Genomic DNA, 14,681 nt, shown 5'->3' on the forward strand with positions numbered 1-14,681 from the left:
GGATCGAAGCTGCCGCCTCATCGACGCTGTTCTACCCTGTTTGTTGTCGGACGTTCGACGCCCCGTGTGTCCCGCTTGAAAGGGAAGGCATTCCAGAAGGGCCGTCGATTCCCCGACGCCGAACGCTGAGTTCCTCGACGGACGTTCGACGCCCCGTGTCTCCCGCTTGAAAGGGAAGACATTCAAGAAGGGCCGTCGATTCCCCGCCGCCGAACGCCGAGTTCCTCGACGCTTCTCGACGCCTCTCGACGATCCGTGACTCCCGCTTGAAAGGGGGTCGCTCAAGAAGGATCTGTCGACGCCTCTTCGAAGAACTCGACTCCACCAGGTACATTGGGGGGGTAAAAACATTATAGGAGGGAATAAGACTTGCTGAACAATATATGGACTGGGCTTGTGCTATATCTTTATTTTACAGGTTGCCCAGGTGGGGGGATCTCCACACAGAACTGTGTCTAGTGGTAGGGGCCAGTATTCTGCCTATCGCTCAACCATCTTATTTTCTCTCCTCTCTCTATTGCTGGTTTCACTCTATTGATCTGTGTGACATTGTTACAGTATTGTTGATGCACCACCTTAATAAGATCTAATACAAAGGGTGGTACCACTTTAGAATTGTATATATTTACCTTTGTTGATTTTCCTAAGTACAAAGTGAGTTATTATGATAAGTGTACATAACCTTGAATATTGATTATATAAAGACTGTGTCCTAACCAATACAGTGTGTGGACATTCCTTTGTGGGGGCTTGGGGACTACACTGTACTTAAGAACCAGCCTGCATCACTCCCTGAGAAGCTAGGCCTTGATTGCTTGACCATAGCTACCGAATAGAGAATCTAGGCTGGGGTCCTCTGTGCCTCCCCTCTACCATATAGAGAGCAGAAGCACAGACCACCCCCTACCAGTCCCCTCTCTTTACACATGATAATACACAATTATTGACTTATTGTAATCAAGCAACCCAACAAAGGGCATGCTGGAAAAAGCTTGTTTTTTTCCTAAAAAGGCATTCTCTGCTGCTTCTGACCACGTGTATTGTTTGGGCATTGGCCCTTTCTTGTAATTGTTTTACTATCGAGGAATAATGTACTGTCTACCACTGATAGTACTCAGTACCCCCCATAAAGAATCTTAATTGTCTGTAGTTTTATTGGGCAATTTTCAAATATGTTCTATTTGTGTGTTTGCTATAATCCTACTCCCTGATTATATCTTGTGTGCCAAATAATGCATTTTTTCTTTGCATAACTGTAATTGTTCAGATGTGTTGTGCACCTTTTCTGCTAATGCAGCTAGTAACAACAACATGTCTTGCTTGCATGCCTCTTAAGATATCAACGTTATCAGCAGATCAGCCTTTCATTGTACCAATACTGAGCATCCTGGGAACTGGATATAATCAAGATCCTTTTCCAAATATGGTATAAGAGAGACGGGTGAGAAAGCTGACACCATGTGTACTGTAGCCCAGAATGGGTAAAGGGAAATACATATTTGCTATCAGGATGTATAGGATTACAAAGCACGCTGAGCATAAATCCACTACTGTCAAAAATGTATCTGATGGTGGAATACACAACAATATGGTTGTCGGGTTAGGGACTATTGGGAATGTGGGAAACCACCATAATAACTATTCAAAACACATATGCAACATGCTATACTTCACTTCCTACTCTTTTAATGGGCAAAATTGGAAAGTTGCATGCACTAGTTTCAGGACAACTTTTACCTGATTCAGCCAGCAGAGACTTTATTACCACTGAAATCGCTACTTCTTCTCCCAGTGTTCATATATACTTGGCTTTCTTTGGTATGTGAATGTGCACAAGCTCGGTTTTAAGTATCAGACTACCTCATGTTTTCACAATAGTTTCAAGGACACATTAGTCAGTAAATCCTCTAACACTGCTTGCTTCACTTCATCAATATTTGTATTTGTATTCGTATTTATTTGAGGAATAGGTATGTGAATGTCAATCAGAAATTACTTTCAATAACGCAGAGACATTCCCCCGAAGAGCACCTTAACAGTAGTACAAAGATGGGAACAAGTGGTGAGCCTGTTTATGGGGTTGTGAACATAGGAGGTTATGAACATAGGAGCACACTGGGACACAGAACAGGATAAAAGAAATGCAAGTAGCAATATTTCTACCTGACCCTATCATTCCCTCCAGTGCCACCTGATAATGTGATTTTGTACTGTTGTGTACTTCTCTTGTTTGCCCCTCCAGGTTAATGTTATGTATACATAAGACTAACCGGTGTACCGGTGCTTTGCACAGTCATTCCTAGGGCTGAAGCGTGTAGATTTGAAGTGCCGTACCCGCACATGAATGGCTGAAGCATGTCAGCTTTGTATTGTTGACATGGCATACAGTCTTTAACTTCCGTGGTAAATTTGAACTTCCTTTATGAGAGTTTTGCCACGATGTGACAGACAACGTAATAGTGGACACTATTGAAGAGACAGTCACCATTTCCTGCCATCCACACTACTACAAGAGCACTGTTTTGTGTCACCTGCATGACTTCAAAGGGGAGTGCCACTAATGTCAGCTAGAATGTTGATTGTGTGAAAAGTATAGGAACAATGAACTGCTGAAGTTTACATAGAAATACAGCAGAACTAGGGCGCAAACAGCCATATGACAGGGGTTAGCATTGAAGACCACATACAAAAAAAAATAGGAACATTTATATTTTATACTTATAACATTGTCTACACCATGGAACCTACCCACATGCCAAATTTCAGGTTTGTAGCATGTTGGGAACTATGCTGAACATTTCAAACAGACAAACACATATCCACATATGCCAGGGGTAGGCATTGCAGACTGCTTAAAAAAAAAAGGAAAAATGTATATCTTGTACATTTTACATTGTCTACACCATGGAACCTACCCACATCCCAAATGTCAGGTTTATAGCATGTTGGGAAGTGTGCCAAAGATTTCGAACAAGCACAAACATATCCACATATGGCAGGGTTAAGCATTGCAGACCGCTTAAAAAATAATAATCTAGAAATGTATATTTTTACTTTTACATTGTTTACAACATGAAACGTATCGAAATGCCAAATTTGAGTTGTGTAGATTATCTGGAAGTATGAAGAATTTTTTTAACAGACACAAACACCTATCCACATGTGGCAGGGGTAAGCATTGCAGAACACTTATGCTTTATACTTGTTACATTGTCTATACCATGGAACCTGTCCACATGCCAAATATCAGGTTTGTAGCATGTTGGGCAGTATGCTGAACATTTCTAACAGACACACACACATATCCGCATATGGCAGGGGTAAGCATTGCAGACCTCTTATCTTTTATAAGTTTTACATTGCCTACACCATGGAACCTACCCACATGCCAGATTTCAGGTTTGTAGCATGTTGGGAAGTATTCTGAACATTTCGAACAGGCACACACACATATCCACATGTGGCATTTCAGGCCACTTATCTTTTATACTTTTTACATTGTCAACACCATGGGACCTACCCACATACCAGATATCAGTTTGTAGCATGTAGAGAAGTATGCTTAACATTTCAAACAGACAAATACACAACACACATATGGGAGGGGTAAGCATTGCAGACCTCTTAAAAAAGAAATACATTCAAGAAAAGTGATATGTTATAGTTTGTACATTGTCTACACCATGGAACTTACCCACATTCCAAATGTCAGGTTTGTAGCTTGTTGGGATTTATGCAGAATTATTTTAACACACACAAACACATATCCACATATGGCAGGGGTAAGCATTGCAGACAGCTTATCTTCTATACTTGTTACATTGGCCCTCATTACGACCCTGGCGGAGTTCATGGTGCAATATGCACCATGGAGCACGGCGGAAAGCTGCCAATACCGCCATGGGGGTTGGCGGATTTACCGCCCCATTCCGACCTTGGCGGGGCGGTAAATCCCCAATCCCCATTTTACCCTTCCCCATTCCCATTTTTGCCCCATAGGGTATAATGGGAGTGGGGAAGGCGTTAATTACGCCACCGTAAATTACGGTGGCGTAATTAACAACAAGGTCCCGTAGCGCCATGGATTTTTCCGCCCGGAAAAACCAGGCGGAAAAAGGCTCCATGGCGCTACGGGAACTCGTAGTAGGGCGGAAGGGTCCGCCACGAATACCGCTGGCGTAAACCCACTCCGCCAGGGTCGTAATGAGGGCCATTGTCTACACCCTAGAACCTGCCCACATGCCAAATTTCAGGTGTGTAACATGTTGTGAAGTATGCTGAACATTTTCGAATAGAGACACACACATATTCAAACATGGCAGCGGTAAGCATTGCAGACTGCTTATTTGTTATACTTTGTACATTGTCTACACTATGGAACTTACCCCCATGCCACATTTCAGGTTTGTCGCAGGTTGGGATGTATGCCGAACATTTTGAACAGACAAACACACATATCCACATATGGCAGGGTTAAGCATTGCAGACCACTTACAAAAATAATAATCTAGAAATGTATATGTTTTTCTTTTTACATTGTCTACAGCATGAAACGTATCCACTTGCCAAATTTGAGGTTTGTAGATTATCAGGAAGTATGCAGATCTTTTTGAACAGGCACAGAGACATATCCTTATATGGCAGGGGTAAGCATTGCAGACCACTTATCGTTTAAACTTGTTACATTGTCTACACCATGGAACCTGCCCACAAGCTACATTTAAGGTTTGTAGCATGTTGGGAGTATGCGGAACATTTTTGAACTGACAGACACACATATCCACATATGGCAGGGGTAAGCATTGCAGACCGCTTATTTTGTATACTTTTGCATTGTCTACACCATGGAACCTACACACATGCAAAATATTAGATTTGTAGTTTGTTGGGAAGTATGCTGAACATTTCTAATAGTCACACACACACATATCCACATATGGCAGGGGTAAGCATTGCAGACCGCTTAAAAAAGAAAACAATTCTACGCATTTATGTCTTTTTTACATTGGCTACACCATGGAACCTACCCACATGCCAAATGTCAGGTTGTAGCATAATGGGAAGTGTGCTGAACATTTTGAACAGACACACACAAATATCACATAAGGCAGGGAGAAGCATTGCAGACCGCTTAAAAAAGAATTCTAAAATGTATATTTTATACTTTTTGCATTGTCTATACCACAGAAACTGCCTACATGTGGTGTCCGGACATTTCGTTGAAAGACATTTCGTCGAAAGACATTTGGTCGACGGAATTTGGTCGAAAACCAAATGGTCGATTTTTTTAAAATTATATATATATTTTTTAGGCTTTAGTTTAGGGAAAAAAAGTTTTTTTTAGAAAAAAAACGGGGTTTGGAGGGGACCCCCCCCCCAAAAAAAAAAGTGAAAATAAAAAAAAAAAAATTCGACCATTTGGTTTTCAACCAAATGGTTTCAACCAAATGTCCTGTCGACCATTTTTTTTTCGACAAAAATGTCTGGTAACCCCTACATGCCCCATTTGAGGTTTGTAGCATTTTGGGAAGTATGCTGAATAGTTCTGACAGATAAACACATACCCCCATATGGCAGGGGTAAGCATCGCAGACCGCTTACATAATAAAAAACGAATTAGAAACATGTATATTTCAAACAAAAAAGGTAGCAGGCACCCTTATCTAGAAAGAACATGGCATGATAACCTGTTCTGTGGTTTTTCCCACCATGAGAGTCCACAGCCATCGTTTTAAGCTCACTGTACTTCTCACAAAGTAGGAATATCTATTTGCCTATCAGTCTTTGTCCCACCCGCAAGGGCAGTCCAGAACCGAAATGCCAGGAAAACTTCCTTTGAACAACAGTACCAACAGTAACACCAGACCAGTGTTTCAGCCTTGTTGGGTCTCATCAGTGAGGTGGAGCTGTGCCTCTCTGAGCACAGTGAGCAAAGGGTCCGCGTCTGGGTTCCCCCAGGTAACCTCAGATGACCAAACTAAAATTCCTTAAAAAAATACAAAAAAGGTAGCAGGCGCCCCTCTCTAGAAAGAACATGGCATGATAACCTGTTCTGTGTTTTTTTTCGCACTTTGAGAGTCTGCATCCATCATTTTAGCTCACTGTACTTTTCACAAAGGAGGAATATCCATTTCCATATCAGTCTTTGTCCCGCCCACAAGGACGGTCCAGCACCGAAATGCCAGCCAAACCTCCTTTGAACAAGTGTACCAACAGCAACCCCAGACACGTGTTAGCAGGTTACAAGATAAATTGGAGCAAATCGGAGGTCATACTCCCAAGGCCAGATATCTCATGGGACCCCTTTCACATTACAAACGCATCATATCAAATACCTAGGGATCAACATTAGCCCTACCCTCAGCAAGCTCTGACATCTGAACTACCCAAAAGTCCTGGACAAGATCAGATCAGACCTGGACAGGCAGGACACTCTGTTCCTCTCCCTGACAGGCTGGTTTAATGGCCTGAAGATGAACTCACTACCCAAGCTGGTCAGGACAAGGCTATCACAAAGTATAAATGGAGGGGTAAAAAAAGCACAAATCCGCCTCAGTATACTGCAGGCTTCAAAAACAGACGGCGGACTGGCAGTGCCATCATTAAAAGCTTATTACCATGCAGCCCAGGTGTGCTGGGTAAAACAATGGCTGGACACAAGCTATAACACCATCTGCAGGGCCATGGAACTGGCTCTGATGCTCCCACTGAGCCCTATAGAGATTATGGCCATTCCTCTGACCAGACCCCCACCACAACTCAAGATACACCCAATCCTAGGACCGACAATTAGACAGTGGCACTGGTTACAATCCGCACAAGGGGTACCAATACATAAAGCGCCATTGTGGTCAAATGTGCCGGCAATACTAACAAGCACGGTCAAATTAAAAGTACACACCAGACATGACATAGAGTGGGCAGAATTGAGGATCATGGATATATGTGATGGGGAAACCCACCTACATTTTCAAGCAGCCCACCCAATATCTAGAACAGGGCAACTAGCTCCGCTATGACAAAATACAGTCCACAATCCTCAAACATATATTGGAAGGAACTCGCCAGAACCCCCGAGCCCCGTGTTAGCTTGCAATGGAACAACATCTTACTACCTTCCCACATCTTCGGACATTTTATAACATGACGACACCAAACAGCCTGAGCAGAAACCGCACCCTGGCTGCAGCATGGACAGAATATCTGAATATCTAGGCATACTTTTTGATAACGCAAACATATATGACTACTTTAGTGCTATCCCGGCAGTCTTTTTGAACCTCAAAAATAGGGAAATCCAATTCACAATAATTCAATGCATATATAACACTCCGACAAAGCTCTAGGGAATGGGCTTGTCCCCCACAGCTGTATGTTGGAGCGGCTATAGAGGCACCATGGACCACATGATATGGCCATGTCCCACCCTCACTCCGTTCTGGAGTATGGTACAGAAGCAGATCTCACATATAGACGGGGCTGATATCGCATACTCACCTGACACTATGCTATTTGGCGCAGATAGAACCGAATGGCAATCAGATGCACTGACTATGGGGTTAATACTCTTCATGTCGCGCAGATTGCTGCTCATACACTGGAAAACAAGCTCACCACCCACTATGACAGAATGGGCCACACTCCTCTCCAAACCTGCCTCTTAGAACACACCACTTTCAAATGACAACCAATAGTGGACGCAGCAAGGAGTGGGCGTTTCTGGGAACTGTTGGAACAATACATATGAGCATGCCCCCAATCCCCTCTCTTTCTCTTTCTCTTCGGTCCTCCCAGCTACTAGGCCCCCTCTCACGCGCGCTATAGGAGAAAATTGGGAACCATCGAAATGGAAGGCAATCTAGCTGGGCAGGGGTAACTACCCAACACCGCGAAAATACATTATTTTCAACCAAAACCCACTCGAAGGATATTGCTGCAAGGAGTCTACAACAAATACGCTTGCAAATACCACTGAAACATGATCACGTCAGAGGGGCGGTTCGAGAGGAACCCTTCCAGAGGAGGGGAAATATAAAACTAAAAAAAGAATGATGGCCCTTTTAGCCACAACGTTGTTGGGGAGAGTTTAGTTATTTGGAAGAGATTTAAATTGTAAACTCTGATATATGCGGTCTGTCCCGATACAGTAAAGATGTTTATGAATGTATATAAGTCTGAGAATGTTTTGAAAATAAAAACAGATTTTACACACAAGAAGGGTTTATTGTAACACAGGATTACCAGCTCCTTAGTACAATGTCTCTGGTTCTTCATTAATAATCATACACTCTCTAGACATATTTCTCAATTCCCAGCTGTCCATGAGGCACATAATGCTACAGAACTACCAGTACCATCATTACCCACTCCTGATAACTGTCCAAGTGGGCTTATAGGTGTGTGTTTTCTGCAGCATATGTCTCACATGTGCGGGTATGGGATAGCAGCACTAGCAGTTTTCCTCACAGGGGCTTGAGCCGAGGTCTGATGCAACATGCCTGTATTTGTTACATTTTGAGGCTGCACTCGTGGGTATCAATAGGACTGTGCTTGTGTTTGCACTGCAGGCAGTTGCACCATAGTCATGCATGCAACATTGCAACTTTGTGTTAAACATGCAGTGGCTTGCATCTCTAGAAGAGCTCCCCCATCCTCATGTCTGTCCTCTTCTCAAAGTGTGCCCTTATCTGCCACTTGTCGATATAGAATACACAAAGGAGTCAAATTGGACTTCCCTCTTCCGTTTTGTCCCTTCCTCTGTTTATTGGGTATTTACCATCACTTGATAGTTTGTCAGTTGTACGTGTGTGTCCTCCTTTTCTCTCAAATCTATTACCTTGTTCAACCCTTCCACAAACAAACTCAAAACTGCGTACCATTCCACTTGCATAACGCCTTGCCCTTGTCTTTGAAAATGCAATTTAAATTAATTAATTTAATCAGATCAAGTGGCCTTTCTACTGGGAATTGATACCATCGTCCCCTTTCATGATGAAGCTCCATTTTGATAAGTATCTACAGATCTCTGTGTGGTCATTAATGTGCATAAAATATGCAATTGATTCCGGGTCAATTCTGTCTAATTTTTCTACCTACCCATTATCCCAAAATGTGTTATTCTGCTTTGTGGTCAATGGTCTTCCCAAATGTATTCTACTAATTTCCCAATATTTTAACCAAACCAATATATTCGACCCTTCTGGAGTTTTATCATCTTGCCCTTAAAATTAATATTGCAGGCTTTCGCTCAGCCCGATGAGAAACAACCATTTCATGGGTGCCCTCATGCGAAACACTTTCTAGATATTTCAATGAGGGATCTTAACTATCTTTAGGTGCTCACAGGGATTTGCTGGAAAGCCCAAATCCATCACTTTACTATACAATAGGCAAACCAGGCAGGAACGTATAGACAGGATTTTTTTCCAACTGTGCAGAAATTGACTGGGAAACTGGCATAGTACTCCGCCCACCCCATCTAAAAATGCAGCCTTGAGCACATAAAACGTTGGGTTTATAGTGTTTTACATAATTAGCCTTATATTGAAGGAGCCAGTTAGATACATTGAGACAGTAACATTAACAATGAACTTCCTAAATAAGCATCCTCCAGTCTTAGAGGACATGGCTTTATTGCACTGTTTGAGATCTATAAACTACTACTAACTACTACTAACCGACATGACATTAACACCCACCCTTTGAGATCTTTCACAAAACATAGCCTGATCAAGCATATAGTGCCCGCGTCATTCCTAGTCCGGATCACAGGCAGCTAAGCACACCTCCATGTGTTGATAAGGGGAGTGCTACTGGCCTAACAGAGCTCTGGAAAAAGGCTTACCTCATTCTTTCAGTTATTGTTATGTATTATTTTTAGGGCTTTTATTGTGCTTAGACATAGCTTTGGGAAGCAACAGAGTGCTTTACAATCATAGAGGGAAGAATAATTTTAGGGAGCAGATGAGGAGAGAAACAAGGGAGCAGGGATCTAACATTCGGAGAGGGAGGGCAATAGTCAGCAATGGATATGCAAGCAACCAGGGGAGGAAACAGTGGGGATCAGATTGTCCAGTCTCAGGTTAGATGGGGAATGGATGCTGTATGGACCTTGGTGGTAGAGAAGAGCCATTCCATGAACAGGAGTGTCTTGCCCTCTTTCCTGAACTGTACAAGCGAAGGGGTGAGTCGGATATTGATGGGGAGGAGGTTCCAGAGTCTTGGGGCGAAGACAGAAAAGTCATGTGTTCTGTTTCTTCCTTCATGCACCTGTGAAGTTCAGGTCGAAGATGGTCAGTTTCTCAGTGAGGTAGCTTGGGGACTTCAGGGTGAAAGTCTTGTAGATGATGCAGCAGGATTTAAAGATGATACAGGCTTGCATGGGAGCCAGTGGAGATAGATGAGGTTTGGGGTGATGCGGTCGAATTTGCTGAGTCATTTCATGAGTCATGCTCCAGCATGCAGGTCACATTTCAGTGGATCCAGGGTAGTTATTATTGTAATTATTATTATTATGGTATTTATTGAGCGCTGACATAGATTTGAGATGCAACAGAGCACTTTACAGAGATATACACCAATACCGTTTGGAGAGGCCGGTTGTCGTCAGGCTCTATATTACATCCCTGTACCATTGCAACATTGTGTATGCCTGTGTGTGTTGTGTGATTCATTTGACTACATGCATAATGTTTGGGTGCTTCCCGTGTGAACATAGAAATGTTATTACCTTTTCCCTCATCCAAACAGTAAGGACTGCATGTATCCTAGCTTTGCATTGCTTTTCAGATTGCTACACTGAATGTCTACTGTATCTTCCAGTAAGGACTGCATCTAGTACTGCATTACTTACCCTGCAGTTCATGGGAACTACATTTCCCAGCAACACTGGTCCCCTTCTTCCGATCGAAGCCGCATCAGCGTCGGCGCGTTGGGAAGGGCCGGTTGTCGCCTGTTTGCACAAGGTGTGTGCTGTGTGCCTGTCTATGCCGTCCCTACATGGATATTCTGGTATCTCCTGTGAATTTACCTGCCCCCTTTAGGATGTTAACAATCCTTGATCTTATTCAGTGTCAAGGGTTTTGACCCATGTTGAATCAATAGACTGGGTAGATGTGGGGATGCGCTTTCACTGCCCATTATTCTATCCCAGAACAAACTAAATCAATAGACTGGGTAGATGTGAGGATGAGCTGTCGCCGCCCACATTCACGCCAGAATCCAGGAGAACTGTGCAGTTTGCAAACACCAAAATGGTCACCTAATCTGCCACCCACCAGTGCAAAGAAAGGTGGTTCTGGTCAAAATCCGTTTTTTTATGTCAAAAAGTTGCTAAAATCATGGGCACAAGACCACTCTAAAGATACAACCTTCTTGTGGGGGGTTCCACATCACCACTCTAATGTAAGGATGCCATCAAAACAATGTTAAGCAAGGGTCCTATACTATCAAGCAAAAGACCACGCTATTGAAATGCATTAATTCAAGACAGATCACAAAAATGGGTGCAGTACCAGCTTTGTCCACAAACCGGCGCTAGCGGTCTATACTCTGACAGTAGGACTGTATCTCAGGAGTGCAAGAGGATCCAGCCTAACTGGGACTTCAAAGCCTGTTGGTTAATTAAAAATCTTAGCCACCTGCTGTTCTCAGAGGCCAAGAGGCTGAGAACTCTTACCCCAGAGACTCAAAACAGGAGGCAGGATATCACATGGCCCTTCTGAGTGAGAGGGAGGGGGTTTCCCCTTCAGCCTGGAGGAGAGAGACAATAGCCCTGAAGTGGGAGAATGGAAGAACAGGCTCCCGCCCTTCCCCTCTCGCGCTTGGCCTAGAGGATCACGGCCCAGACACCCGCCACGAGAGGAGTTTGCCTATCTACCGGACGACCAAATACCCTGGTACAGGAACATACGGATGTGCCCATCTACCTGCCCAACAGCCCGCCCTGTCCATGCCGACACCTGCGGCACGGACCAACTTGACTAAAACTACACGTCGTTAGAGATGCCATGACGACTTAGCCAACGGTCAGCACACCTGTGCAAATATACGCACCGGACACTCCCGCACCAATCTACACGAAGAATATACTCAGTGCTATGACGTAGGCGACAGACATACTCACGGACGTACATCTTTATTATTTTCCACATAGGCTTTCAAAATGCAGAAACGCAAGACGCATCATGAACTTATATAAAAAAGGCTTGCTCACGCTTCTTCTAAAGAGCCATGTACCATAATGAAGAATATGACGGGGACACATACTGAGGACAAAGCAATATGATACCGTAACCTAAAGCGCTCTGCATCAAACGGTCCCACCTATGCACCAGGCCCAAGTAGGCCGCAGGCAAAAGCTTCCATGAACATTGAATGAGCAAGAACTTGGTTGCTGACCCTGCAAAATGAGCCCGGCGAAAGCACACCGCCAAGGGCACGATGTTGCAATCTCACACGCTGCAAGCCAATGCCAAGGTCGCACCGCCAAGATAAACCAGACACACAGTAGGAAAAACAATATTAATTGTGTTGAATTTTGCCTCAAACACGGTCCCACCTCACGTGACAAAGTCAAACCTGACAAGATGCCAAGCCCAGAAGGAAGGAGACACCTGAATCCCACGTTTCAAGACACAGGCAGATACAATTAAAAGACTCATTTGGACATCTGCAGCAGTGGGAGTATTCGACCTCCCAACATATGAATAAATCCTCACATTGTTTACACCTACCCATATTAAAACATTGTTCCAAATGACAGGTGCACCGCGAGCTGGGAACAGCGATAGTCCCAGACTGGGAGGCTCCCGAGCGGACCAATTAGAACTTGGGGTTCTTATCACTGACGCCATTCACATTGACCAATCCTCAGAGGTCTTCATGTAACAATTTTCATGTATCAAATTGAAGGGACAGCCCAGGTATACCACCTGACTAACTCTCAGCCAATAACACCGTTCTCTATATGTGCGCTATACTAACCCTACCACTCGAGTAACCAATCCAGAGTGGAGATAGGTTTTTGCTAAAACTTTCCAAGTGACGCAAGTAGCGCGTCATACTAAGGTAAAAAGGGCCTGAGAGCCCCGCGATTGTGTGTGTGTCAGGACGGACGCGTACGCTCCTTGACCCATCCCTGCCGTTTTGTCTAATAAACAGCAGAGTCACCTTGCTTCTTGCGTGTGTCTCATACTCTATCTCTTTTGGGATATACGGGAGGAGTTGGGGCCTCCCTGCCCGGAGGTCTGCGGACGGCCCGGCCGACCCCGGCAGAATTTCCCCCCCGACAAGTTGGAAGCACTGCTGAGATCTGTTTAAGATCTGCTTTTTTATTTTTACTTTTTCCAGGTAATCGCGTTGCGAGGAGGCCCGGCGGGGCGGCCCCCTCTGCCGTTGCCCCCTTCTGAGGACTACAGGACCATCACGGAGCTGCGAGAAGAGCGGACAGCGCAATCCGGATATTGGCCCTCGGGAGCCGGTTGAGAAGTATCCCGCCCGCGGTTGGCGAGTGTCCAGATGTGGTCCAGACGAGGGGAGGTGGCGAGCCGCTTGGAGGGGTGCACGCAGTCGAGCGACCCCGCATCAAGAGAACTTGGTGAGCATGCCACGCACAACAAACAATGTGAAATTGTGAGGGTTGGGGGGAGGAATTAAATACGGGAGGTGGGAGGTGTTGCACAGGTGCGCGGCGAAGGTTTGACAGTTTAATGTAGGCAATGAAATGAATGGTAGCCGAACGAGTGCGAGAGCAGTCGGCTACGTTACGCGAGAGGGGGAGGTGGAGCACGAAAACATCACGTGCGGCCGCTCGTAGACACTGATTGGCCTAGGTCGCGACTACGTGTAAGGGTGTGTGTGTGTGTGTGTGGTTTCCTACGATTTGGCATTTATTGATCAATGAGTAGATGAGGATCCCTATTGTTCGAGCAAGAAACTCGATAGGTAGATGACGTTTCCCTGTAGGCGGTAGCTAGTTAGTTGCCTAATACGGAAGATAATTGGCTGGTTAAGCCCTCCTGTCGAGGGGCGTATCACACGCGAGGCGACGCAGAGTGCGCAGTCCGATTATATTATTGATTACCTTGTTCCAGGAGTGACAGGAAGACAACTGTGAGATTAACGGGGGTAGATTGCAAGTGTATTTTTGAACTTAAAGAATATATGAAGAACTTACCAGTAGCTCGATGAGATCGGTGACGTCACCAGTAGGGTTTTCATAGGATATCCCGAGCACAAGGCATCTTTCTTTCTGAGAGTGGTGGGGAAGAGAACTGTGGTAAGGCAGTGGAAACGGAGATAAACGGTAATGAGTTGATCGGGGAAAGGTGAAACGGGGGACGTGGCTGCGCACGGAGAACGCCGGCCACGGCAAGTGTAGAAGAAGGAGGAGGAGCAAGTGAAAATAGGACGACTGTATAAGAACGTCATAAGGGGTACGCAGCCGCAGGGGGCTACGTGCGCCTCAGCCGCAGGGGGCCGTAAGGGTGTCGTGTAAAGGAAGAAAGACAGAAGAAAATATACAAATGTAAATACTATATTTTTATAATTTTCCTTAGCGGACTATCGCAAGTCCCCAAACTTACGGGGCCAGGTAACGATATAAGGCTGCATATTGTAAACTGCTAGTGAGATAACCGCTACCAAATAGGGGAAGGGTAACAAGTGGAGCGCTACTATGT

This window comes from Ambystoma mexicanum, chromosome 1p, assembly GCF_040938575.1.
Source record: "Ambystoma mexicanum isolate Mex_15411 chromosome 1p, UKY_AmexF1_1, whole genome shotgun sequence".
NCBI lineage: Eukaryota > Metazoa > Chordata > Amphibia > Caudata > Ambystomatidae > Ambystoma > Ambystoma mexicanum.